The sequence below is a fragment of the Moschus berezovskii genome, chromosome Y (assembly GCF_049115385.1).
Source record: "Moschus berezovskii isolate FMDL1 chromosome Y, NW_MosBer_1.0, whole genome shotgun sequence".
NCBI lineage: Eukaryota > Metazoa > Chordata > Mammalia > Artiodactyla > Moschidae > Moschus > Moschus berezovskii.
Genome location: NC_142489.1, coordinates 81,370,517 through 81,395,357, shown reverse-complemented (window position 1 = coordinate 81,395,357; position 24,841 = coordinate 81,370,517). Strand labels below are relative to the sequence as shown.

Below are 24,841 nucleotides of genomic sequence, written 5' to 3'. Positions count from 1 at the left end.
TTGGAAGGAAAGTTATGACCAACCTAGATAGCATATTAAAAAGCAGAGACATTACTTTGCCAACCAAGGTCCGTCTAGTGAAGTCTATGGTTTTTCCCGTAGTCATGTATGGATGTGAGAGTTGGACTGTGAAGCAAACTGATCACGAAGAATTGATGCGTTTGAACTGTGGTGCTGTAGAAGACGCTTGAGAGTCCCTTGGACTGCAAGGAGATCCAACCAATCCATTGTAGAAGAGATCAATCCTGGGTGTTCATTGGAAGGACTGATGCTAAAACTGAAACTCCAATACTTTGGCCACCTCATTGGACGATTTGACTCAGGGAGGGATTGGGGGTGGGAGGAGACGGGGACGACAGAGAATTATATGGCTGGATGGCATCACCAGCTCGATGGACATGAGTTTGAGTGAACTCCGGGAGTCGGTGATGGACAGGGAAGCCTGGCGTGCTGGGATTCATGGGGTCGCAAAGAGTCAGACATGACTGAGCGACTGAACTGAACTGAACTTTACTAGCATCAGTACATCCACACTGTGACATATGTCAAAATTTCTTTCCTTTTTAAGTGAATAATGTTCAATTATCTGCAAATATCATGGCATCTAGTCCCACCTCTTCATGGGAAATAGATGGGGAAATAGTGGAAACAGTGTCAGACTTTATTTTGGGGGGCTCCAAAATCACTGTGGATGCTGATTGCAGGCAGGAAATTAAAAAACGCTTACTCCTTGAAAGAAAAGTTATGACCAACCTAGATAGCATATTAAAAAGCAGAAACATTACTTTGTCAACAAAGGTCCATCTAGTCAAGGCTATGATTTTTCCCGTGGTTATGTATGGATGTGAGAGTTGGACTGTGAAGAAAGCTGATCGCCGAAGAATCGATGCTTTTGAACTGTGGTGCTGGAGAAGACTCTTGAGAGTCACTTGTACTACCAGGAGATCCAACAAGTCCATTCTAAAGGAGATAAATCCTGGGTGTTCATTGAAAGGACTGATGCTAAAGCTGAAACTCCAGTACTTTGGCCACCTCATGCGACGAGTTGACTCCCTCGAAAAGACTCTGATACTAGGAGGGATTGTGGGTGGGAGGAGACGGGGACGACAGAGAATGAGATGGCTGGATGGCATCACCAACTCAATGGACATGAGTTTGAGTGAACTCCGGGAGTTGGTGATGGACAGGGAGGCCTGGCAGGCTGTGGTCCATGGGGTCACAAAGTGTCTGACACGACTGAGCGACTGAACTGAACTGATCTGCAAATAGCACACTTTGTTTTTCCATTCATCCGTCAATAGATCCTTGGGGAGCTTCCACTTTTTTAGCTGTTGTGAAAAATGGTATTATATACATGCGTGTACAAATATCTTTTCAAGACTCTGCTTTCAATTCCTTTGAGTATATACATGTAAGTGGAATTGTTGGATCATGTGTGTGCGTTCAGTCACTGTCTTGTCCAACTCTTTGTTACCCCACGGTCTGCAGCACACCAGGCTTCCCTGTCCTTCAGCATCTCCCAGGGTTTGCTCAAAGTCATGTCCACTGAGTCAGTGATGCTATCTAACCCGCTTATCTTCTAGCGCCCTCTCTTATGCCTTCAGTCCTTCCCAGCGTCAGGGTCTCTTCCAATGTGTAGCTGAATTTAATTTTCTAAGTCATAGGTACCTGGAGCCATTTGTTGACAGTGATTGGTAGTAAGAGACAGAGAATCTTTATGAATAAAAGGTGTTTTCTTTTTTCTTTACATCCTAACTCCTTTATAGTTCCAATAAACAGTCTTGAGATGGCACATACCTACAGCTGAGGAAGGGGTCTTCAGGCCTCCTAAATTGCAGTTTTTGGAATGAACCATGTTTTTAGTGAAGAAAACTCCATTTTTAAAGTAAATATAACTTATATATTAATGAGTAGATGTTCTCTATTAATGAGTTCTCATAATTAGAGCTATTGCTAATGTAACAGAGGAGCCTGGTGAGCTAGAGTCCAGGGGGTTTACAAAGAGCCAAACACAGCTGAGTGACTAAATAACAGCGGGAAACTTGTAGGTCATGAAAGTAGGCTTTTGAATTTCGTTTGTGGATGGACAAACTCACACTCAAGTTCAGTGCAGTTGCTCAGTCATGTCCAACTCTTTGCGACCCCATGTACTTCAGCATGCCAGGTGTCCCTATCCATCACCAATTTCCATAACTTTCTCAAACTCACACCTATTGAGTTGGTAATGCCATCCAACCATCTCTTCGTCTGTTGTCCCCTTCTCCTGCCCTCAATCTTTCCCAGCATCAGGGTCTTTTCCAGTGAGTCAGTTCTTCGCATCAGGTGGCCAAAATATTGGAGCTTCAGCTTTAGCATCAGTTCTTCCAATGAATATTCAGGAGTGATTTCCTTTAGGATGGTCTCGTTTGATATCCTTGCAGTCCAAAGGACTCTCAAGAGTCTTCTCCAACACCACAGTTCAAAAGCATCAATTCTTTGGTGCTCAGCTTTCTCAAAACGGCATCATTATTTCATAGAAGAAGTGTAAGTTATTTGTACTCCTGTACGAGTTTACATTTTAAGAAATAACATTTTTCTTATTTCTAAAGAAACACATTCTTCCTAGAGTATTTAGAGAATACAGACACAAATTTAGAGAAACAAAAATTGACTACCCATGTAAAAATTAATATATGTGATATATATACCATACACTCATAGGTAAATGGAATGTATAATTTACTGTATAAAAATTTCTATCTCAAACTTGGTACAAAACATTATATAAAAAGCCATCAAATGAGATCATCTAACCTAATAACTTCCCGGTGGCTCAGTGGTAAAGGATCAGCCTGTTAATGCAGGAGACATAGATTCAATTGCTGGGTCAGGAAGATCCCCTGGAGAAGGAAATGCAACACACTCCAGTATTCTTGGCTGGAGAATCCCCTGGACAGATGGAGAAGTCTAGTAGGGTACAGTTCATGGGGTCTCAAAGAATGGATACAAGTGAGTGACTAACACTTTCAACCTAATAGCTGCCAGTAACTTGATGGATTATACAGTCAATGGCCTAACATTAAGTGTATATATTACTCCCTTTTGCATATCTCACTTCCAGACATCTTATCAATAATCTAGACTTGTGAACATCATATCAACTTCTGGTAGTGTCCACTTGTGAATGATGTGAAGAGGGGAAAGATTATGTTAGATATGGAGGTTTAATGATTTGCTTAGGCTTTTCACCACTTAAATGGGGTCTTCCTACTGGCTTTTACAACCATGCTATCTGAATTTGTGTTTTAGTAAACTTATAATTTATGACTTTCCATGGGTGTCAGTGCTAGAAGTATTAAATACACGAAGATCTAGGCTGTCTATTAAGTAATATGATAAAGTTTTTTAACATACCCATCAGAGCTGATACTTTCAAGTAAGTGTTTTATTCAACACAGTCCTGTTAAGAACTGATTAACCGTCTCCTTCATCTATGAATATATTTATTCAGCAATGTCGCCTGTGAGTGCTCTGTGTTTGACATTTTTCATGGCTCATGGGTGTAATAATGAATGAGGCAGGTAGGCTAAAGTCTCATGAGAAAGAAAGATGGCGCCCAGCCATTGCAAGACAGGGGTGTAATCCTTCAGTTGGCACTGATGATGTGAAACCCTACCCAACCTAGTCCCTGGAGTCAGGTCACTTGTTAAAACAACATGACTCCTCGGAGAAGGAGATGGCAACCCATTCCAGTATTCTTGCCTGGAAAAGTCCATGGACAGAGGAGCCTGGTGGGCTACACTCCATGCGGTTACATGCATGAGAGTGGAGGGAGATGGGTTGGTAGCAATAAACTGGTAGAACTAAAAAAAAAAAAAAAAGACTCCTAAGGTGAATCCTGGCCATTGGAATTCCAGATTATGAGTAAAGGGTTTAAAAGTTCATTCATTATCAATAGTTCCATTTGCAACAGCGTGGGTAGACCTAGAGATTGTCATACTGAGTGAAGTCAGTCAGACAGAAAAAGAGAAATAGCCTGTGATACATATCATATTGCTTATACGTGGAATCTAAAAAGGAATCATACAGATGAACTTACTTACAAAACATAAACAGACTCACTTAGAGAATGAACGTATGGTTATGTGTGTGCAGTGGGGGCTTGGCGGGAAGGGTGGGGGGAGGGATAGTTAGGGAGTTTTGGATGCACATGCACACACTGCTGTATCTAACATAGAGAACCAGCAAGAACCTGCTTGACAGCACAGGGAACTCTGCCCAATATTATTAACAGCCTAAATGGGAAAAGAATTTGAAACACAATAGATACATGTGTATGCAGAACTGAATCCGTTTGCTGTACGCCTAAAACTAACACACCATTGTTAATCACCTATGTGGTTATTTCATGACGTGTGAGTCAAATTGTTACATTCTCCATTTCAAACTTACACAGTGCTGTATTCTAAATTACATCTCAAAAAGTACGTTATCGTAACTGTATCATAGTCACTGTAAAAGCGGGATGCTCTTGGAATTCTCTTCAAAAGTTTAGGGTATTTTATTGACTGTTCCTTAGAGGGACAAATGATAAACATTTCATGTAAATTGGATTCTTTTCATATGAGTATTGCTAGTTGAGAACAGTGTTAGAGTCATACTTAAACATTTTGTTTTGTCATTTTATTTATTGTTTTTGGCTGTGCTGGGCCATGGCTGGCTTTTGAGTGGACTTTCTTTGGTTGTGGTTATCAGGGGCTCCTCTTCATTTGCAGGCTTCTCATTGCAGTGACTTTAGGCACACAGGTTTCAGTAGTTGTGATTCATGGGCTTAGCTGCTCTGTGGCATGTGGAATCTTCCCAGACCAGGAATCAAACCTTGGTTCAACTCTGCATTGGTAGGCAGAGTCCCAATCACTGGATCACCAGGGAAGTCCCCATGCTTAACCTTTTAAAAGTTCTGGCATTTGGTAAAGGGAACGGCATACAGTAGGCCCTTAGTGACTATTTGCTGCTAATTGCGTGAGAGGTCTGACAAAATGATTGACGTACACCTGGAAAGTTCTGTTGCTGGCCTAAAAGCAGACAGGCCTGTGCTGACCCAGCTTTACTAGTGGCATTTTTCATTCATTGTGTCATTTCCAGAGACTCTTAAGAGATGATAGACTCCCTTGGACAAGAGAGGCAGGCTGCCAAAGCCCACTGAACGTGCTTCTGATACTCAGTGTGAGTACTCAGCAAGGACCATACATATTCGTATTTTAAAATTCCAGTGCATTTAAATCACATCAGTGTGATTTACAGCAACTCAGTTCGCATGTACATTGATAGCTTTACACACAGACACCCACTCACAGAGTGAAAGTTTAATGGGTCTGGCTTAAGGTAAGTCAGCATTTTGCTTTTCCTCATTCATGCAGACTGTTTGGTTCAAATTCAGGAAGTGCCACATATAGCTGTGTGACCTTGGGAAGGTTACTTAACCTCTCTGTTTTTCAGTTCCTTACATTATATATTATGGATAACACAATGTAATTAACACCTAAATTATAGAATGTGTGTGAGGCTAAGTGAGTTAATGTGTATAAGGAGCCTAGAATTCTGTTTGTCACATGGTAAGAACTGTTTCACTATTGCATTGTTATTATTTTCCACCATAACAATATTAACATTGGAAATATTTAATTTACCAGATAATCACTAAATTGTTAATACGTATAAGAAAATATTATTATGCTTAAAATTTTAAATATTTCTGAATCCAGATAAGTTAATATATAGAGTGTAGAATACCTTTTGTCACATAGTAACTATTTTATTTTTGTTATCCTTAACTTAATAGTGTTATATGTAATAATATTAACATTAAAAACACTTAGATTACTGGATCCAACTACCATTTTAATGGTTTTGATTATTTTTAATATTTCAGTATGTAGAAAAACCTGAATTATCAAAATGAGAATGAAATTAAATGGTTACTTTGGAAATGCAGTAATTTAGAATACCTTTCCTCTCTAGATGAAACGTGTCCTCAAGAAATCCAGTTCCTTGCAATTGACTATATTTTAAAATTCTAACTCATTTTCCTTGCCATTTATAGATTGAGTGTTATTAAAATATTCATATCTTTCAGCTAATGTGGCATAACAAATTTAATTTGCACAACAAAGATGACATGACTAGAACATGATCTATAATCACTTTTTTTAAGCCTCACGCTGTAGGCATTTCATCAGAAAGAGAGACAAGTCAGACATATTTTGTAACTCTATAAAACCTTCCAAATAAACTCTTAGAAAGTTATGCAGTAATACAGTTTGGAAAAAAGCATTTTGTAAGGTTTTCACGGCATCTCAGTTGAGTAAGGTACCACTGTGCCATTCTTGACAGAGTTGTTTGACACATATGGGGGTGTTTCGTGTTATTTTTCATTGAGGAGTCTCTACTCAGCAATAGAATCTGATATTGTGAAGGAGGGATGGGGGAGAAATGGAGGGGGAAAACCACAGGCTACAACACTGGTCCGGAGGCAGCTACGGGGCAGACATGACCAGACGCTTGTACTGATAAGTCTGGTCTCCCTCTGGCTGGGGCCTTCCCTCAAAGAGTGGGGCCTCTCGAAGCCTGGGAGCAGATCCCAGGGGATGTCGCTGGAGGCCCGTCACCCGGTGTCCTCCTCCCTGCACGGGACAGAACATGGGCTCTTCCTCAAAGGCAGATGTGAGCTGCGCATCTCTGAGGCCGCTCTCCCCGGTTTCTGAATCCAGCTGAGCATCTGTCTAGAGACTGATCTTTTGCTCTTTGTACCAGAGACGTTCAGGGTTCAACACGGACACACGTCTGGGGTGTCCGGTTTCACCGAGCGTCTTCTCTGAGGATGAGTCACGTTGCCTTCTGGTTCTTTGGGAGCGTGTGTGAGAGGCCGGTAAAGATTAGCTCCGGGGGTTTCACGATGATTAACCTTGTCTCTCTGAAGGGCTCTGCCTTTGGCACTGAATGTTATTATTATTTCTGGTGGGGAAGGAGGGGGAGGGAGCAGGAGGAGGGGGAATTATAGCAGTAAAAGCAGGTGGGGAAGGGAGTAACAGAAGGAGTAAGAGTAGCAGCAGCAACAATAATCACATTGTTACTATTTTTGGGACCTGCTGCTGAGATGTGGCATGTGAAATGTTATGCAATACTTACACCGCTGCTGCAGAGCAAGTGTCGGTGTTAACTTTAATTTTAGACCTGATACATGCAGAGGTTATGTAACTTGCCCCAGCTCATCAAGCCAGTGAATGACAGATGTGAAAGCCAGACCCACGTGGCAGGGATCCCCAGGCGTGTGCTCCTAACCCATACCATTTGTAATCAAGACATGGGCGAGATTACTCCATAGGCTCTTTGTGTTAGATGCCTTGTGCCAGTGTGCATCATCTCTGACATCTCAATATCTTCACCCGTCGAAAGTCAGTAATCATAATAACCAACCTGACTTTCTCATAGAGTTTATGCAACGTTAATGCAAAGAAAAAAAGATAATGTTGAAAACGTGTTTTTGTAAAGGGGAAATGTCTTGGTAAAGTGTAAACTCTTCGTAAATATATGTTGGTTATTATTATCCTCTTGGTTATTATTGTACTAGTGTGAAATTTTTTGCGTTCTAGAAAGGAGAGTAGTTTGCAGTTGACCATAGGAAGGGTGAGAGCTTCATGCTCAGAAATTAGGGTCCCAAAGTTTTGAGAGCTGGAAGGTCTTCGGAGGGTGTCCAGGTCAGTGGTTCTCTGTCCTTTGCCTATTTATATCGCCTGGGGGACCTGTTAAAAATCTATGCTCAAGATTCATTCCATTTTCAGAAATCTCATTTAACTGGTCTGGAGTAGAGATGAGACATCTCAGTATACACAAACGCATATGTGTGTGTACATGTAAATGTGTGTATGCTGATGTAATATAGGTTTATGCTTGTGTTTGTTCACCCATGATGATTCTAGTGTGTAGTTGGGGGCAAGAATGGCTGAACAGATCTCACAACCTTCTTTCTAATAATCATGCTTCAGTTCAGTCGCTCAGTTGTGTCCAACTCTTTGTGACCCCATGGACTGCAGCACGCCAGGCCTCCCTGTCCATCAGCTACTCCCAGAATTTACTCAGACTCATGTCCACTGGGGAGAAGGCAATGGTACCCCACTCCAGTACTCTTGCCTGGAAAATTCCATGGGTGGAGTAGCCTGGTAGGCTGCAGTCCATGGGGTCGCAAAGAGCTGGACATGACTGAGCGACTTCACTTTCACTTTTCACTTTCATGCATTGGAGAAGGAAATGGTAACCCACTCCAGTGTTCTTGCCTGGAGAATCCCAGGGACAGGAGCCTGGTGGGCTGCTATCTGTGCTGTTGCATCGAGTCGGACACGACTGAAGTGACTTAGCAGCAGCAGCAGCAGCAGCATGTCCTTTGAGGCAGTGATGCCATCCAACCATCTCATCAATAATCATGGCAGCCTCTTGTTTACCCAGAATGGTTACAGCCAACACCCCTTGCTCAGGTCCCAGGTGATAAGCCCACCCCCTTCTCCTCTCAGGTGTCCTGGTTTGGGTGATAAATTGTGCCGTCCTCTGGTGGCTCAGATGGTAAAGAATCTGCATGCCAATACAGGAGATGTAGGTTCAGTCTCTGGGTCGGGAAGAGCCTCTGGAGAAGGGAATGGCAACTCACTCCAGTGTTCTTGTCGGGAGAATTCCATGGACAGAGGAGCCTAGTGGGCTCAGTCTGTGGGGTCGCAAAGTGTCAGAAGTGACTGAGCAGCTGAACACAGTGCTGATGAGGAATTGAAACTTTCGGGGGGCTACTTTCCTTCCAAAGGAAACTGAGTAGAATGCCCTCCTTGGGCTTTCAAGGGTTACTTTGCAGTCATGTTCAACACCATATGAGTAAGCATGATTCTTCTTGAGAGTCTTAGGATGAGAGAATTTCTCTCTTGTCAAAGTTTTCTTTTAAAATTTATTTTATTTTTTGGCTCCACCTTGCAGGTCATGTGGGACCTTAGTTCCCTGACCAGGGATTGAACCCATATCCCCTGTATTGAGAACCTTATCCACTGGAACCCTAGGTAGGTCCCCAAACTGAGAGAATTCCTTACTTTTGCTGTGACAGTAAAAATTCTTTAAAATAGAACTACACTGTGTTTCCATGTGGACAACCTAAGTTTTCCAGTACTGAAGTCTCTCATCTCCTCTGCTTCATGTATGCAGGGAACATGTCATCACTGTTTCAGATCCTGAAACTGCCTTCTCATGAATGCTAGTAATTGTTACTTAGCGAATTAAATTTTGAAAACAGGTCAACAGCTTCACCAACTTTCTCCATTCTACTTCTCTGAGTATCATGCAGGACGGTGTGGACCCTGCTGGGTATGACATGCCTGATGACAACATTTATGAGACCTTTGTCCAAAAGAAAATTTGATGTTGACCAAGAAATCGGAGCACTGAAGATTTGATGCTTTTGAACTGTGGTGTTGGAGAAGACTCTTGAGAGTCCCTTGGACAGCAAGGAGATCAAACCAGTCAATCCTAAAGGAAATCAGTCCTGAATATTTATTAAAAGGACTGATGCTGAAACTGAAGTTCCAGTACTTTGGCTGCCTGATGTGAACAGTTGACTCATGGGAAAAGACCCTGATGCTGGGAAAGATTGAAGGCGGGAGGGGAAAAGGATGACAGAGGATGAGATGGTTGGATGGTGTCACTGACTCAATGGACATGAGTTTGGGTAATGGTTCAGAGGTTAAATAGTCTGCCTCCAATGCTGGAGACCCAGGTTCGATCCCTGGGTTGGGAAGATCCCCTGGAGAAGGAAATGGCAACCCACTCCAGTATTCTTGTCTGGAGAATCCAGGATTCATTCTGGAGAATCCCATGGATGGAGGAGCCTGGTAGGCTACAGTCCATGGGGTCACAAAGAATCGGACATAACAGCTATTGAACAACAAAAAAATATGACCTGCAGTTGAGTCTGACAGGTCTTGATGGTATCTTCTTGGTTGAGACTTTCTCAGCCAATGTCACATCTGATTTTGTCATTAAGGTCTGCGGAGCCCAGACTCTACACACCCCAGAATAAATCAGATACTTCTCAGCCAGTAGGCTTGCTTTTAGGGGATACACAGGAAGTCTGTGTTCAATACAACTGTGAGTCCATGGATGCGGGCACTTTTTTTGTTTTTGTTTTTTTTGGCTGTACTGGGTCTTATTTACCACACGTGGGATATAACTTTTTAGTTGCTGCACATGAAATTTTAGTTGTGGTGTGTGTGGGACCTGGTTTTCTGACCAGGGTTTAGCCACTGGACCACCAGGGAAGTTCTAGCACACTTCTTCAATAATAGTAATCAAGCATTTCTCCTTACACTTGGGTATATCGTCCTGGAATGAGCCAGTCACTAGCGCAGCTCTTGGAAAGTGAAATGTTTCTCTTGAAATTGGTCAGAGTGAAATCAAAGACGAAAGATGTTCCCGTCAACTAACATTAACGACTTTGGCTCCTTGAGCTTACAGCCAACACCTGCTTGGAATGCTCATCTGTGACAGCTGAGTCACAAGATAAGAGAATTCTGAGCCTTCCTGAGTTTGTTAGATTTTCAGTGTGTCCTTCCTATATAAAGATATCCATTTCTAATCATTACATCACCTACATGGTCAAAAAAAAAAAAAAAAAAAAAAGAGTTGTGTATTGAATTGGAGTCCCAAGCAGGTGGTGCTTTTCGTAACACCAAAATCAGCTCCTGATTTACCTGTGTGCGTTCAAGGGAACCGTGAAACATCTGCCTGAGTTGAGTTGTGCCTATCCATAGCACCGGGCGGCCCTAGTTCACCAGCTCTGCTTGCTAATCAAAAGCTATATTGACGTGCTGGCTTAACGCAGAGATCCTTGATAAAGGTATGCAGTTGCCGTGGGAATAGGCAAGTTTTTTATCCATGCCAGCTGCTATGCTTCTGCAATTCGTTATCTTTGCAGACGACTTTGGGGACTTTTTCTCCAAGGATAAATCACTGCCTTTAATATCGTTACCATCTATATCACTGAGGTGGTTTTCTCTGTTTACAAGATGAATGACACTTTTCATTTGGAACTCAAAAGTGGCAGATGATTCAATACCCACCTGGCAACTTTCGACTTTAGGAAACCCCTCCCCACACACAAACCCAACATGCACCTAGCTCCCTGACTTCCAAACCATCAACATTAAAAAAAGAAAAAAAAAAAAAGACTAACAGGGATTTGCAATCCCCTAGCCAGACTGTAGAGGGAGCTCTCCCTGGAATTAGCCCTGTGCACTACCTACAGCAGGGTTGACCACCTCATCTAGCCTTTTTTTTTTTTTTTTTTTTCCCAGAATACTTTTCTCTGTTTTTCTGCTTAAAGGAGGGGACTTCATATCCACTGTCCTCCCCTGTCCCCTGTAAAGGAAATATTGCAAATAACCCGTCCAATATTTTACCAAAAGCAGTGACTTTTTCATCTGACTTGCATCATGATGGTTATGTATTTCTGGTTTTTGAAAAACAGGAGAAACTTGAACACGTTAATAATGTTGGGCAAGCAGTATGAGTTTTTAACAAGAATATATTGTGCATAAGTTGCAATGAAAGAATTGTTAATTGTCTAGTACGTTTTATCTGAATATTGTTTGTTGCGTTCAGTTCAGTTGCTCAGTCGTGTCAGACTCTTTACGACCCCATGGACTGCAGCACACCAGGCCTCCCTGTCCATCGCCATCTCCCGGAGTTTACTCAGACTCACGTCCATCGAGTTGGTGATGCCATCCAACCATCTGCTCTGTAGTCCGCTTCTCCTCCTGCCTTCAATCTTTCCCGGAATCAGGATATTTTCCAATGAGTCAGTTCTTCATATCAGTTGCATTATTTCTATATTTTGGTTCTTCTTTATAATTTTTAATCTTAAAAAAAACAAAAAACAAAAAAGATGTTTTCTTGCAGTAGGTGGTTCTGACTGTTGCCTGCAAGGCTTTTCTGTCCATGGGATTATCCAGGCAAGAATACTGGACTGGGTTGCCATTCCCTTCTCTAGGGGATCTTTCCAAACCAGGGATTGAACTCAGGTCTCCCGCACTGCAGACTCTTTACCATCTGAACCACCAGGGAATTCCAAATGACAACAAAAAAAAGATGTCTTTTGGGAGGAGGTGGTTCTGTTGGCCTGTTCTAATCTACCCAGGGGATCAGTTGTGGCATGTGAGGAGGGACTGAACCTGGGCCACCTGCAGTGGGAGTGCAGAGTCTTAGCCACTGACCTCAGGGAACTCCTGTGTTTATTCTTATTTCTTCTCTTTGCTTCTTTCCATACCACTACCCCCTCATTTTCTTCTTTCTACTGCTCGTCTTTTTCTTGTGGTGCCTGCTCATGACCTGTGCTCACCTGGACATGAGGTTTTTGCCCTATCGTTCATTAACAACAGTTCAGTTCAGTTCAGTCACTCAGTTGTGTCCGACTCTTTGTGACTCCGTGAATCACAACACGCCAGGACTCCCTGTCCATCACCAACTCACGGAGTTCACTCAAACTCATGTCCACAGAGTCGGTGATGCCATCCAGCCATCTCATTCTCTGTCGTCCCCATCGCCTCCCGTCCCCAATCCTTCCGAGCATCAGAGTCTTTTCCAGTGAGTCAACTCGTCCCATGAGGTGGCCAAAGTATTGGAGTTTCAGCTTTAGCATCAGTCCTTCCAATGAACATCCAAGATTGATCTTCTCTAGAATGGACTGGTTGGATCTCTTTGCAATCCAAGGGATTCTCAAGAGTCTTCTCCAGTACCACAGTTCAAAAGCATCAATCCTTTGGTGATCAGCTTTCTTCACAGTCCAACTCTCACATCCATACATGACCACGGGAAAAACCATAGCCTTGACTAGACGGACCTTAGTTGGCAAAGTAATGTCTCTGCTTTTTAATATGCTATCTAGGTTGGTCATGACTTTCCTCCCAAGGGGTAACGTCTTTTAATTTCATGGCTGCAACCAGTATCGGCAGTGCTTTTGGAGCCCCCCAAAATAGTCTGACACTGTTTCCACTGTTTCCCCATCTATTTCTCATTGAGTGATGGGACCAGAGGCCATGATCTTTGTTTTCTGAAAGTTTAGCTTCAAGCCAACTTTTTCACTCTCCTCTTTCACTTTTATCAAGAGGCTTTTGAGTTCCTCTTCACTTTCTGCCATAAGGGTGGTGTCATCTGCATATCTGAGGTTATTAATATTTCTCCTGTCAATCTTGATTCCAGCTTTTGATTCTTCCAGCCCAGCGTTCCTCATGATGTAATCTGCATATAAGTTAAATAAGCAAGTTGACAATATACAACCTTGACGTACTCCTTTTTCTATTTGGAACCAGTCTGCTGTTTCATGTCTGGTTCTAACTGTTGCTTCCTGACCTGCATACTGATCCACACGGTCAAAGGCTTTGGCATAGTCAACGAAGCAGAAATAGATGTTTTTTTGAAACTCTCTTGCTTTCTCCATGATCCAGCGGATGTTGGCAATTTGATCTCTGGTGCCTCTGCCTTTTCTAAAACCTGCTTGAATATCTGGAAGTTCAGTTCAGTTCAGTCGTTCAGTCATGTCCGACTCTTTGCGACCCCATGAATCACAGCACGCCAGGCCTCCCTATCCATCACCAACTCCCGGAGTTCACTCAAACTCATGTCCACAGAGTTGGTGATGCCATCCAGCCACCTCCTTCTCTGTCGTCCCCTTCTCCTCCTGCCCCCAGTCCTTCCCAGCATCAGAGTCTTTTCCAGTGAGTCAACTCGTCGCATGAGATGGCCAAAATATTGGAGTTTCAACTTTAGCATCAGTCCTTCCAATGAACACCCAGGATTGATCTCCTTTAGAATGGACTGGTTGGATCTCCTTGCAGTCCAAGGGACTCTCAAGAGTCTTCTCTAGCACCACAGTTCAAAAGCATCAATTCTACAGCGATCAGCTTTCTTCACAGTCCAAATCTCACATCCATACATGACCACTGGAAAAACCATAGCCTTGCCTAGACGGACCTTGGTTGGCAAAGTAATGTCTCTGCTTTTTAATATACTATGTAGGAAGTTCACGGTTCACATATTACTGAAGCCTGGCTTGGAGAATTTTGAGCATGACTTTATTAACGTGTGAGATGAGTACAATTGTGCGGTCGTTTGCACATTCTTTGGCGTTGCCTTTCTTTGGGATTGGAATAAAGACTGACCATTTCCAGTCCTGTGGCCACTGCTGAGTTTTCCAAATTTTCTGGCATATTGAGTGAAACACTTTCACAGCATCATCTTTCAGGATTTGAAATAGCTCAATTGGAATTCCATCACCTCCACTCCTTTTTTTCATAGTGATGCTCTCCAAGGCCCACATGCTCCCTAGAATAGGGGACTTTAGGAACTGTAGTTGAATACCTTTTTCTTTGGGCACTAGTAGTATAGAACCCACCTGCCAATGCAGCAGAGTTAATAAACGCGGGTTCGATCCCTGAGTCAGGAAGGTCCCCTGAAGAAGGGAATGGCAATGCACTCCAGTATTCTTTTCTGGAGAATCCCATGGACAGAGAAGCCTGGTGGGCTACAGTCCACAGGGTCACAAAGAGTTGGACGCGACTGAAGCAACTTAGCGCGCAAGTGCCTTTTTCTTGATAGAAGCAAACTCAGAGGTAAAAGGAGAGGCCACTCCTGTTTGCAGAGCACCTTCCCATCTCAGAGAGTGCCCCAGATGCTTTGTGCTCAGTAGGGCACTGGGTCTCCTCTCAGCCCTTCAAGTGGACAGAGCGGGCCTCCCTTTGCAGGGAGGAATGTTCTCAGCACACCACGCTATGCTCATCAGACGTGAAACCTGTGCACGAGACTTGAATGTGCGCCTAAGATATAGTTGTCTATTTAATAGAAACTGGGAGAGTAGTCTGGGGGTCTGGTTGAAGAAATGGAAGCCAAACGTAATCTTCATGGGTGGACATCTCCCCCCAAATCTTTACGTGGGATTCCTACCAACATGTGACCCACTTCGCCCCTGACTCTATTGTGAACTGTTGTGTGCTCAGTTATGTCCAGTTCTTTGAAAGCCCATGGATTATAGCCTGCCAGGCTCTTCTGTCCAAGGGATCTTCCCAGCAAGGAAACTGGAGTGGGTTGCTGCCACATCCTTTTTCGGGGGGATCTTCGTGATCCAGGGTCAAACCCTCACCTCTGTATTAGCAGGTGGATTCTTTACCAATGGCACCACCTGGGATCAGGTCATTTATTCTGCCTCCTTATCCTGTTACTGTTGACACACTGAGTACTTAATACAAATAACAACAACAAAAAAGCCTTCAGAGAGAAAATTACTGCTGGCAGCTGGACAGCCTTACTCACCTTCATTTCTGTTAGCTTTGGAACTGACATTTCTGTTTGAAATACTCTTTTGTCTCAAAACTGAATACCTCTGTTTCATTTCCTTCTCAAGACTATGAATTCTTTCCAAGGAAATGCTGTTTTCCATGGGGCCTTATTTCCACGTTGCCTGCTGCTTTGTAATGTGCTTACGGTTCTCTTGTGGGATGAGAACACAGGTCTGCCGTGTGTCTCCAACTTTGTTCTTCCTGTAACTGGCTTCTCCTCCCCACCCCCCACCTGGTTTAATTTATCTGCAACCAGCGTACTGTATAAGTTTTCTCATGCCTTTCACGTTTCTCCAATTCCCCGCATGAACTTTGGCCATTGTGACACGAGCATTTCTAAATCTGCTTCTCACATGATGCGTGGACAGGCACGTGGGGATTCTGTGGGATGTCTGACACCGGTGAACTTGGCTGACACCTCAACACTGGTTTTCATGTTTTTCCTGAGTGTTGCTGAAAGCTCATAAAAAACCACCATGCATATAGCATTGTTTGTTTTTATGTTTCTCCTTAGGAAGATTTTCTTTCTTTCATAGAACACGTGTCCTGGTGAGGCAACATTTTTGTTTAGGTGTTTCCTTACATTTGCTTTGAAAATCGATGGACTTTTAAAGATGTTTAGTTGGAAAATAAAGCCCTTCTTTTCACAGTCATTTTCCCAAAGCAGGGGCATTTGAAATGCTGACAGCTGGCTGCAAAGAACAGTAGTTCTGGAGTTCACCAGTGACTTATTTTTTTTTTTTTTTCAGATTTCAAACCATATCTTCTAATCTAATCCTTTTCTAAGGACACAATCATATAGACACCTTTTTTTTTTTTTAATGTGCCGGGTGCATTCTTTATTATTTATATATTGGAGTGTAATTGCTTTACAATATTGTGTTAGGTTCCACTGTACAACACACTGAATGAGCTGTCTGTATACAGTACCCCCTCCTTGATGGGCCTCCCAACACCCTGAATCAGCTGTCTGAATACAATACCCCCTCCCTGATGGGCCTCCCACCCACCTCTCCGTCCTACACTCTGATCTGGTCTCCCTGTATTTTATAGTAGGTTCCAACTAGCTGGCTATTTGACACATTTCTTGTTTTTCATTCACTTGGTCGTGTCCGACTGCAGCACACCAGACTTCCCTGTCCTTCACCATCTCCCAGAGTTTGTGCAAACTCATGTCCTTTGAGGACAGGGGAGGGACTTCCCGGCTGGTCCACTAGTAAAGACTTTGCCTTTCAATGAGGGAGATGCAGCTTCCATCCTTAATGAGGGAGCTAGGACCAAAGATCCAAACCAGAACACAGAAGCAGTATTGTAACATATTCACAAACACTTTAAAAGTGGTCCACGTCAAAAAAAAAAAAAAAAAAAATCTGTAAAAATCTGTAAAAATCTGTAAAAAATCTGTCGGTTTTATTGGGATTGCAGTAGTTGTCAGTCACCAGAACCATGGATTTGTGGAGACTGCACTCACCAGAAGATCTCTAGTGCACCTTTAGCTATGAGGGTGAGAGAAAGAGGGGAGGGGACCTCCTACCTGGAAGGGGAGACAGGGGCGGAGGGACCCCCCACCCAGATGGGGAGAGAGAGGTGGGAATGGGACGTTCATCCAGAGGGGGAGAAACAGAGGGGCGAGGGGACCCCTACCGGTAGCTCCCACAGTTCCCAGAACATGTGTGGGAAGAAGAATTGCATAGCAAAGGGGAGAGCCCCATTGAGAAAGTGCTCTGTTTTCTCAGAGGGTGTTACAGCATTGGAAATGAGGACTCCGTGGCCAAGATGACAGAGTCTCCCCTAACTTATTCAGAGAGAGATCCCCTGTCAGGTCCAGGTGCATTAGACCATCCTACAATGTAGGAGACGCAGGTTCGATCCCTGGGTCGGGAAGATCCCCTGGAGGAGTGCATGTCAACCCACTCTGGCATTCTTGCCTGGAGACTCCCCTGGACAGAGGAAACTGGCGGGCTCTGGCTCATGGGTTTGCAGAGTCACACACGACGGAGGGACTCACACTTTCCTGGCTTTGCAGAGCTTTCCTGTGGGTTGGGGCCTTTCTGGGAAGCTTTCAGGAGGTGGCCTACAGCAAGTTTCCAAGGGAACACACAGAGACTTGGGGGACCTCTTATTCTCAGCAGTCTCCTCTCTCTATCGGACTTCTAGTGCTGCCCGCCAGGTGTCTGCCCTGGACACCTGCAAGGCTTCCTGTTTCTTAGCTGGGACAGAGCTATAGAGAACAGGCCACATTCACTTCTCTTCTGCTCTGAGTTACCTGGGGTGCTGGTCGTTGTTTAGTTGCTAAGTCGTGTCCAACTGTTTTGCAACCCCACAGACTATAGGCCTCCGGGAGCCTTAGCCTATGGGAGTTCCCCCAGACAAGAGCACTACAGTAGGTTGCCGTTCCCTCTTCCAGGGGATCTTCCAGACCCAGGGATCGAACCCACATCTCTTGAACTGGCGGGTGGATTCTTTACAATTGAGCCACCTGGGAAGCCCTACTCATTTAAATGCACATTATTTAATATTTTTCTCCCCCAAACCTTGACTGGAAGAGATGTTTTAGGGGGAAGAAAATGAAGTTGATGTGGCTGCCTCTTAAATAAAAAAGTCTGTTTTTAAAGACAGTATTCTGGGCTTGCTACTCATTGTTCACAGCCAAGGAAAAAGCAACTTGTGTTCAATTTTTCATTCCCAGTTACCAACTCACTTGTTACAAGTTTTGAAATCATTCCTGGGTAGACTTCCCTGATAGCCCAGGTGGTAAAGAATCTGCCTGCAATGTAGGAGACCTGGGTTCGATCCCTGGGTCAAAATGATCCCCTGGAGAAGGGAATGGCAACCCACTCCAGTACTCTTGCTTGGAAAATCCCATAGACAGTGTAGCCCGGTTGGCTATGGTCCATGGGGTAACAAAGAGTCGGACACGAGTGAGTGACTAACAGTTTCACTTTTACCTATAAGTAACACCCTTAGACTTTTCAAAAACTGTTCTAGAGCTAACAAAGCTCTGAGCTGGTGGAAACCATCTGTAACTGAGAAGAGATGAACCACACTTGCCTGAATCTTTGGGGACTTGCAGCTTATGAACCATTGATTAGAAGCTCTATTAAGAGATAGACACACACATACACACAAAGAGAGTGAGAGGAAGAGAGATGGCTACATGCAAGGACTTTTTGCAAACATCCTTTCAAATATACAGCATGTAGATGCTCCACTGGGGAGGTGACAAATAGACTCACATTATACTGAAGTGAGATAACTGAGTATATGAAATTGGCCGTGGCAAGGATTTAATAGGTAAAATGTTCCTTCCAGGGTTCTTCTTAACCTCTTCTATTATGTTCAAGCTTTTTGTAACTTAAGATCAGGAGGAAAAAGATCCCAGGCCATCGAACCCATCTTTCTCTTTGCCCCACCAGGCACAGTCTCTACCATACCCTCTCAAAGTCTTGGTGCCCCAGAGAATCTTCATTAAAAGGGTGGTCTGCTACCTCTGACCTTCGCTTGGGACTCTTCCCTGAAAGCGGTGGTTGACAGTGACCTAGTGACAGGGATACAGAACTGGAAAAGGATGTTTGGAGCTTGGAACGCCTTCTCTGCAACGCAGGTTACTTTTCTTCCTGTAATAGAAACTTTCTCTGTGCATCAGCAGAATGACTTCAGGATCTGAGACGTCACGGATACCAAGCCTAGCTTCTCAAGTCATGTCTTAAATCATGAAACGCCTCTCTCAGCAGAGCGAGCTTTGGCAAACAAGGGAACACTCAAGAGTCAGTAACTGTTCAAGTGCCTTCTCCTGACTCCGGAGACTCTCAGATCCTGGCGTTAGTGGGAAACCACTCTGTCTCTCTCTCTCTTGCCCTAATACCGTGTATGTTTTTTCATGTGGTCTTTCTGTCTCACTCTCTCGCTCTCCTATTGTTTGTAGATTTGCAAAGTTCTCTAAAGCCAGGAAATCCTATTTCATTAATCGTATTTCCGTCAGTCCAACAGAGTAAAGCATGCAAAAGCATCTCACTTCCTTTGAGGTTAGAGACAGTCCAGAGAGGTTTCAGAGTGAGAGTGTGGTAATTTGGGGAGGGCATGATGGAACACACCTGGGGTTGATGTCAGCCTTCTACAGGACGATCCTGCTGTTCCCACTGTCGAAAACACAGCAAGACAAGGGGAGGGCCATAAGAAGTTCAGCGTACTATGTATAAAATAAGCCACAAAGAGATCCTGTGCAGCACAAGAAACATAGCTAGTATTTTTTTAATAGCTATAAATGGAGTATGTGCTTCCATGGTGGCTCAGATGGTAAAGAATCTGCCTGCAACACAGGAGACCTAGGTTTGATCGCTAGGTAGGGACCATCTCCTGAAGGGAAAGTTATCACTACCCACTCCAGTATTCTTGCCTGGAAAATCCCATGGACAGAGAGCATGGCAGGCTACAACCCATGGGGTCACAAAGAATGGAGCACGACAGAAGTGACTTAGCACACACATAGCCCTGACATGGCACATGAAGGCTACAAAATCAAATTTTCTGTATTTTTCATCACACAAGTGCCTAAATGCAATGTGAATGGTTATTAGAGTTTTTAAACCAAATTTTAATGGGGGAAAATCTTTGGGGCAAACACTTCACTCATGAGAAAGGAATAAATAACAGCTTTGGGAATTGACTGATCCAGTCAAAAAGCATAGAAGAGTTGGAGAAAGGCAACATTCTATTGAAAGTCATAAGGAGAAGTGTAATAGCAACAAGATTATTGTTAGTCTGAGTCTTTTTTTTTTTCTTTTTAAAGTAGGCCAGCTCTGCACAGAGGTTTCCTTTCTTAGTGTTATCATGTGATGCCCATAAACCCTGTGTAAAGTATAATTACATAAAATAATTATATTCACGCTAGAGCTGACAAAGTGTCCCTGAGGGTGCAGCTTTGCATCAAGCCATGTCACTAGTAAGTAGTCAGCGCCCAGGCTTTTAACCCAGACATAATGCGTGTTCTACTTCACCCTGGCTACCAAGTTCTAAATCCATGGAGATCTTCCCAAATCTATGCATGGCCTTTAGGGAGGTCGTAAACATCTGCAAACCGCATGTGGCTGTCCCATAGCTGCATTTTTCTCAGGGAAGACATCTCAATATTTCAAATTTCTCGAACGTTTTATAAGCCATACGAGCCACCTAAGATAAGAAGCAGAGGAAATGGAAAACTTGTAAAACTTAGCAGAAAGGCAGTTTCCCGTCTTTCCCGTTTAAAAAAAAAAATATATGTTCTCAGAGGCTGACCCTCAGAAAACTGCTTTTTTTTTTTTTTTTTCACTTTAGTAGCCTATTGATTTATTATCTTTAATGATGGCTGGGGAGATAACAGTAATTAAATGTGGTGGTGTTTCTTTATCATATGAATGATTTATTTATCTTGTGCAGTCATGTGAGTGATTTATAAGTTGTATAGCATTTCCAGCAGTTGAATATTAGATAGCAGTTTGTCCTGATGGAGATCACTGGTGATGTTCCTTTCTTTCTCTCCAACGCCAACCCTGAATACTAAAGGGCGTCTCTGAGCCTCTGTGATGGACTTAGCACGTGAGCACGGGTCTGACTTTCTGTAACCCCTGTGACTGTAGCCCACGAGGCTCCTCTGTCCATGGGAGTCTCCAGGCAAGGATACTGGAGTGGTTTGCAACTGAGCTCCTCCGGGGGATCTTCCCCATTCAGGGATCGAACCTGGGTCTCATGTCTCCTGCATTAGCAGGCCGGTTCTTCACTACTAGTGGCCCCGGGAAGCCCGTGACGGACTTGGAGATGTTTTTATTAGGGAGAGATGCTACTGGGCTGTGTTCTGAAAAAACGTCACCAATGGCTCACATAGATAATCCTTTACAGAGTGTGCCTCCTGGTGCTGGGCACCAAGGAAGTGCACGTCTTTCTGCCATGGCCCCGTAACTATGAGCATAAATGGAGCATGGTGTCAGGGCCAGAATCGAAGAATAGACAGACTCGGGAATAAGAAACTAAAGCCTGGCCCCGCATCAGATGGGAGCTGGACGATACACCAGTGTCACAGAAGAAGATAAATTAATGACTGGGAATTTAAGGACCACTGAAGCTGGGAAGATGGGCTACTGTCCTTCAGGGTATGGGTGTCATTCAGTTGTTCAGTGGTGTCTGACTCTTTGTGACCCCATGGACTGCAGCACAGCAAGCCTCCCTGTCCATCACCATCTCCCAGAGTTCACTGAAACTCAGGTCCATCGAGTCAGTGATGCCATCCCACCATCTCATCCTCTGTCACCCCCTTCTCCTCCTGCCTTCAATCTTTCCCTGCATCAGGGTCTTTTCCAATGAATCAGGTCTTCACATCAGGTGGCCAGAGTATTGCAGCTTCAGCACAAGTCCTTTCAGTGAATATTCAGGGTTGATTTCCTTTAGTAAATCAGGATGTGGTAGACAGGGTCAGAGATTGAATGTGGGACCATGTGTCTGAGGAGCCGGTTACCTGATCTGCTCAGTGAATCAGAGATGAGGTGTTGAGGCGAGGAATCTGACTTTACTCAGAGAGCAGACTGACCAGGGAGATGGCAGGGTAGTGTCTCAGAGTAACCATCTTATCAGGGTTCTGGGTGCCAGGTTGTTTCATGGATGAGAAGAAAGGGGGAGGTGAGAAAACCAAGGAAAAAGGCCCCATTGATCTTGCAACTGTTCCCTGTAGTGGTAAACCTCTGGCAGGTGGCTGTGTTAATTCCTTCCTTCCTGCCATCCCCAGGTGAACAGGGCTTTGAAAAAAGGCGCTTGCTTTAGCTTAAGGGCCAGGCAGAGGGGCAGGATGCTCTGATGCAGGCCATTTATGTACAATTATAATAACAAAAAGCAACATAAAGCAAGTCAAGGATACAGTTCCAACAGGGACTCAGAACTCGTCTTTTCCTGCAGCAAGATGACCTGGGTCCCTAAAGCCCGACTCAAGGTGGGAGGTCTTGTTGCAGAAAGTGGGACCCCCCCGCCCCCCAGGACCCCCAAGGGTGGGCTCTTGTCTAACCCTCGGAAATGAATTGTCCGAGGAGACACATACATGCTGACAATCCTTGTTTAACGATGTAGGCAATAAAGCCCACCGGCCCAAGGAATGGACTTGGGAGACACAAGGTACAGCGAGAAGTGAGGTTTTCAGGATGGTCTTTGCAAGATCAGCTGCCTGGTGGGAGGCTCACCCAGAGTCAATACAGTGGGGGTTTTTATCCACTTGGCATGCAAGTCCCTCCCGAATTTTTTCATTGGGATGCCACAGTAAGCAATCTTCCCGAGAGGGTCACCTGGGTTTTTTTTCTTAACTCTCCTTGAGCCCTTCTTCTCATATTTTTATGTTTTGAATTTACCAACAGAATGAAAATCCTTGGCATTTCACTCTTTCCCTTTGTCTGGCTTTTCCTGTGCAAGGATCCTAAAAGGCTGTTCCATCAGCAGGCTGTCCCTCTTGGCTGGTTGTCCCTGAAAATGGATCCCTTGGTGTTTTTTGGTTTCACTTGATAACGGTGGCTGGCATGGCGTTCTCCAAGGAAGAGGTGCCTCGAGGCTGTACGCACAAGAGTGTAGCGTTCTGGGCTCTGGCCTCAGTGAGGAGGCATGCGTGGCTCCATCAGGGAAGCCAACTGGCCAGCAGAGGTGACCCCTGAGGTTCAGAGGTCAGATGCGGGGGGTAGGAAGGGTGGGGGGTGTCTAGCGTGAGATGTACTGCTGGAAGCGGAGGTTTCTTCTCCTGACTTAGTGCTGAATTCCCCTCCTGGAGCATAAGCCAGGTTCTAGAAGAGATGGACACAATCCCTAAACAGGGACGGAGAACAGAGGTGGACTGGGCTGCCCCTTCCGGGTGCCCAGCATGGGTGGTTGCCTTTGTGGGGCATGGTTAGTGTAAGGTATAGTTCGGTCCGAGGCAGAAAAAAAGGAGAAATGACCTCAATGCAGGTAGGCAAGGAAGGGTGACAGTCAGCATGATGCAGGCTGAGCATTAGAGGGATCAAGTGGACTTTATGTTTAAAGGGAGGTTTGTGGAAGCGATAAGGGAAATGGTAGTCAGGCAGGATGTTTGGGGTAATCTTTAGTTAAGATGGCATTTGTCATTGAACAGGGGGTGGAGGTTTCTGGGCAGGGGGTGATAAGTCCCAAGTAGATGCCTCAGGGCAGGACTGAAAGTTGGGTTTGGTTTTCCCCAAAGTGAGATGACTCAGCAAGGGCCTTTGAGACTCTTGTTTTCTTCTCTAGGCCCAAGGACTTCATCAGTTAGGTGTTGCTTCAGCTCAGGGTGTCCCTCTACCCAAGGCTTTGTCTCTGCTGGGGTGACCCGCATCTAAAGAGCGCTTGAAGAGGGGGGAGGCACAGCCCTGCCAGCTAGCATGACTCTCAAAGGCTTCCTGCTCCCAACTTCTTTCTGCGATTCCCTCGGGCTGGGCCAGAGCTCAGTCTGTTCAGCCTTCCCCATTGAACATCCTTTCTGGGTCTTCTCCCTCCCTTCCACCCGTGTTGATAGGAGAAGTCTTTCGGATGCTCATCTATTTTTTTTTTTTTAATTGTCTATTGGATAGACAAAATATCTATGTTTACATTTAATATCTTGACATCTTAATGCTTAATTTCTTATCCCCCTTCCTTTCGGAATTGAACCATGCTTACTCAGAATACGCTAGATTTGTGGAATTATTTTATGCACCATAAATAGAATGTTGGGATAAACCTGAAACTTTAGATAAACCGATATCCTGGTGGCTCAGATACTTAAGAATCTGCCTGCAAACCAGGGTGCGATCTCTGGGTTGGGAAGATCCCCTGGAGGAGGAAATGGCAACTCACTCGAGTATTCTTGCCTGGAGACTCCCATGGACAGAGGAGACTGGTGGACTGCAGTCCGAAGGGTCGCAAACAGTGGGATATGACTAAGCGACTAACACTTTCACTTTCTTTTCAAACTGACATTTTTTAAAGCAAAAGCAAATATGCAGAAACACGCTATGATGAATACACTATGATGTCTTTTAATTTATTCTCTGACTGTGGGATTCATCACTGCAAAATGAAGAAACGTGGCATGTAGTAGTTTGTATTTTTTATTTCTTTAAAAGAGATTAATATCTGTTTATTACATATGGTTGACAGACAGGTTCCCTTTGAAGAAAATTTTTTTTTTTTTTATCATGTGGTTTAATATTTTCTTCTGGAGAAAAAACTAAAGATTTATTTTTGCCCATTGTTTGTAATCTGAATGAATGCTCCAAACAAAGTGTGATTTCACAATGAAATATCCTAGCCGACTTTTACCTGTCTGTTACTTTATTAAGTAACCAAATGTGACACGGAGAATTGAGCTGGTTGAAAATGCTGCCTCTGAAATAGAGGACAGTACTTGTTCCTGCAGGGGGCGCTGTGGTACAGTATAAAAGACCCATCTCTGCTTGGATAGCTAGGCT

At 44.1% G+C, this 24,841-nt stretch overlaps 2 pseudogenes; one reads left to right on the top strand and one right to left on the bottom strand.

Annotated features, from left to right (window-relative positions):
• LOC148773179 (MYND-type zinc finger-containing chromatin reader ZMYND8-like) overlaps positions 1–6,753 on the top strand; it is a 54,383-nt pseudogene extending 47,630 nt beyond the window's left edge.
• A 52-nt stretch (positions 6,754–6,805) lies between these two features.
• LOC148773178 (MYND-type zinc finger-containing chromatin reader ZMYND8-like) overlaps positions 6,806–24,841 on the bottom strand; it is a 115,575-nt pseudogene continuing 97,539 nt past the window's right edge.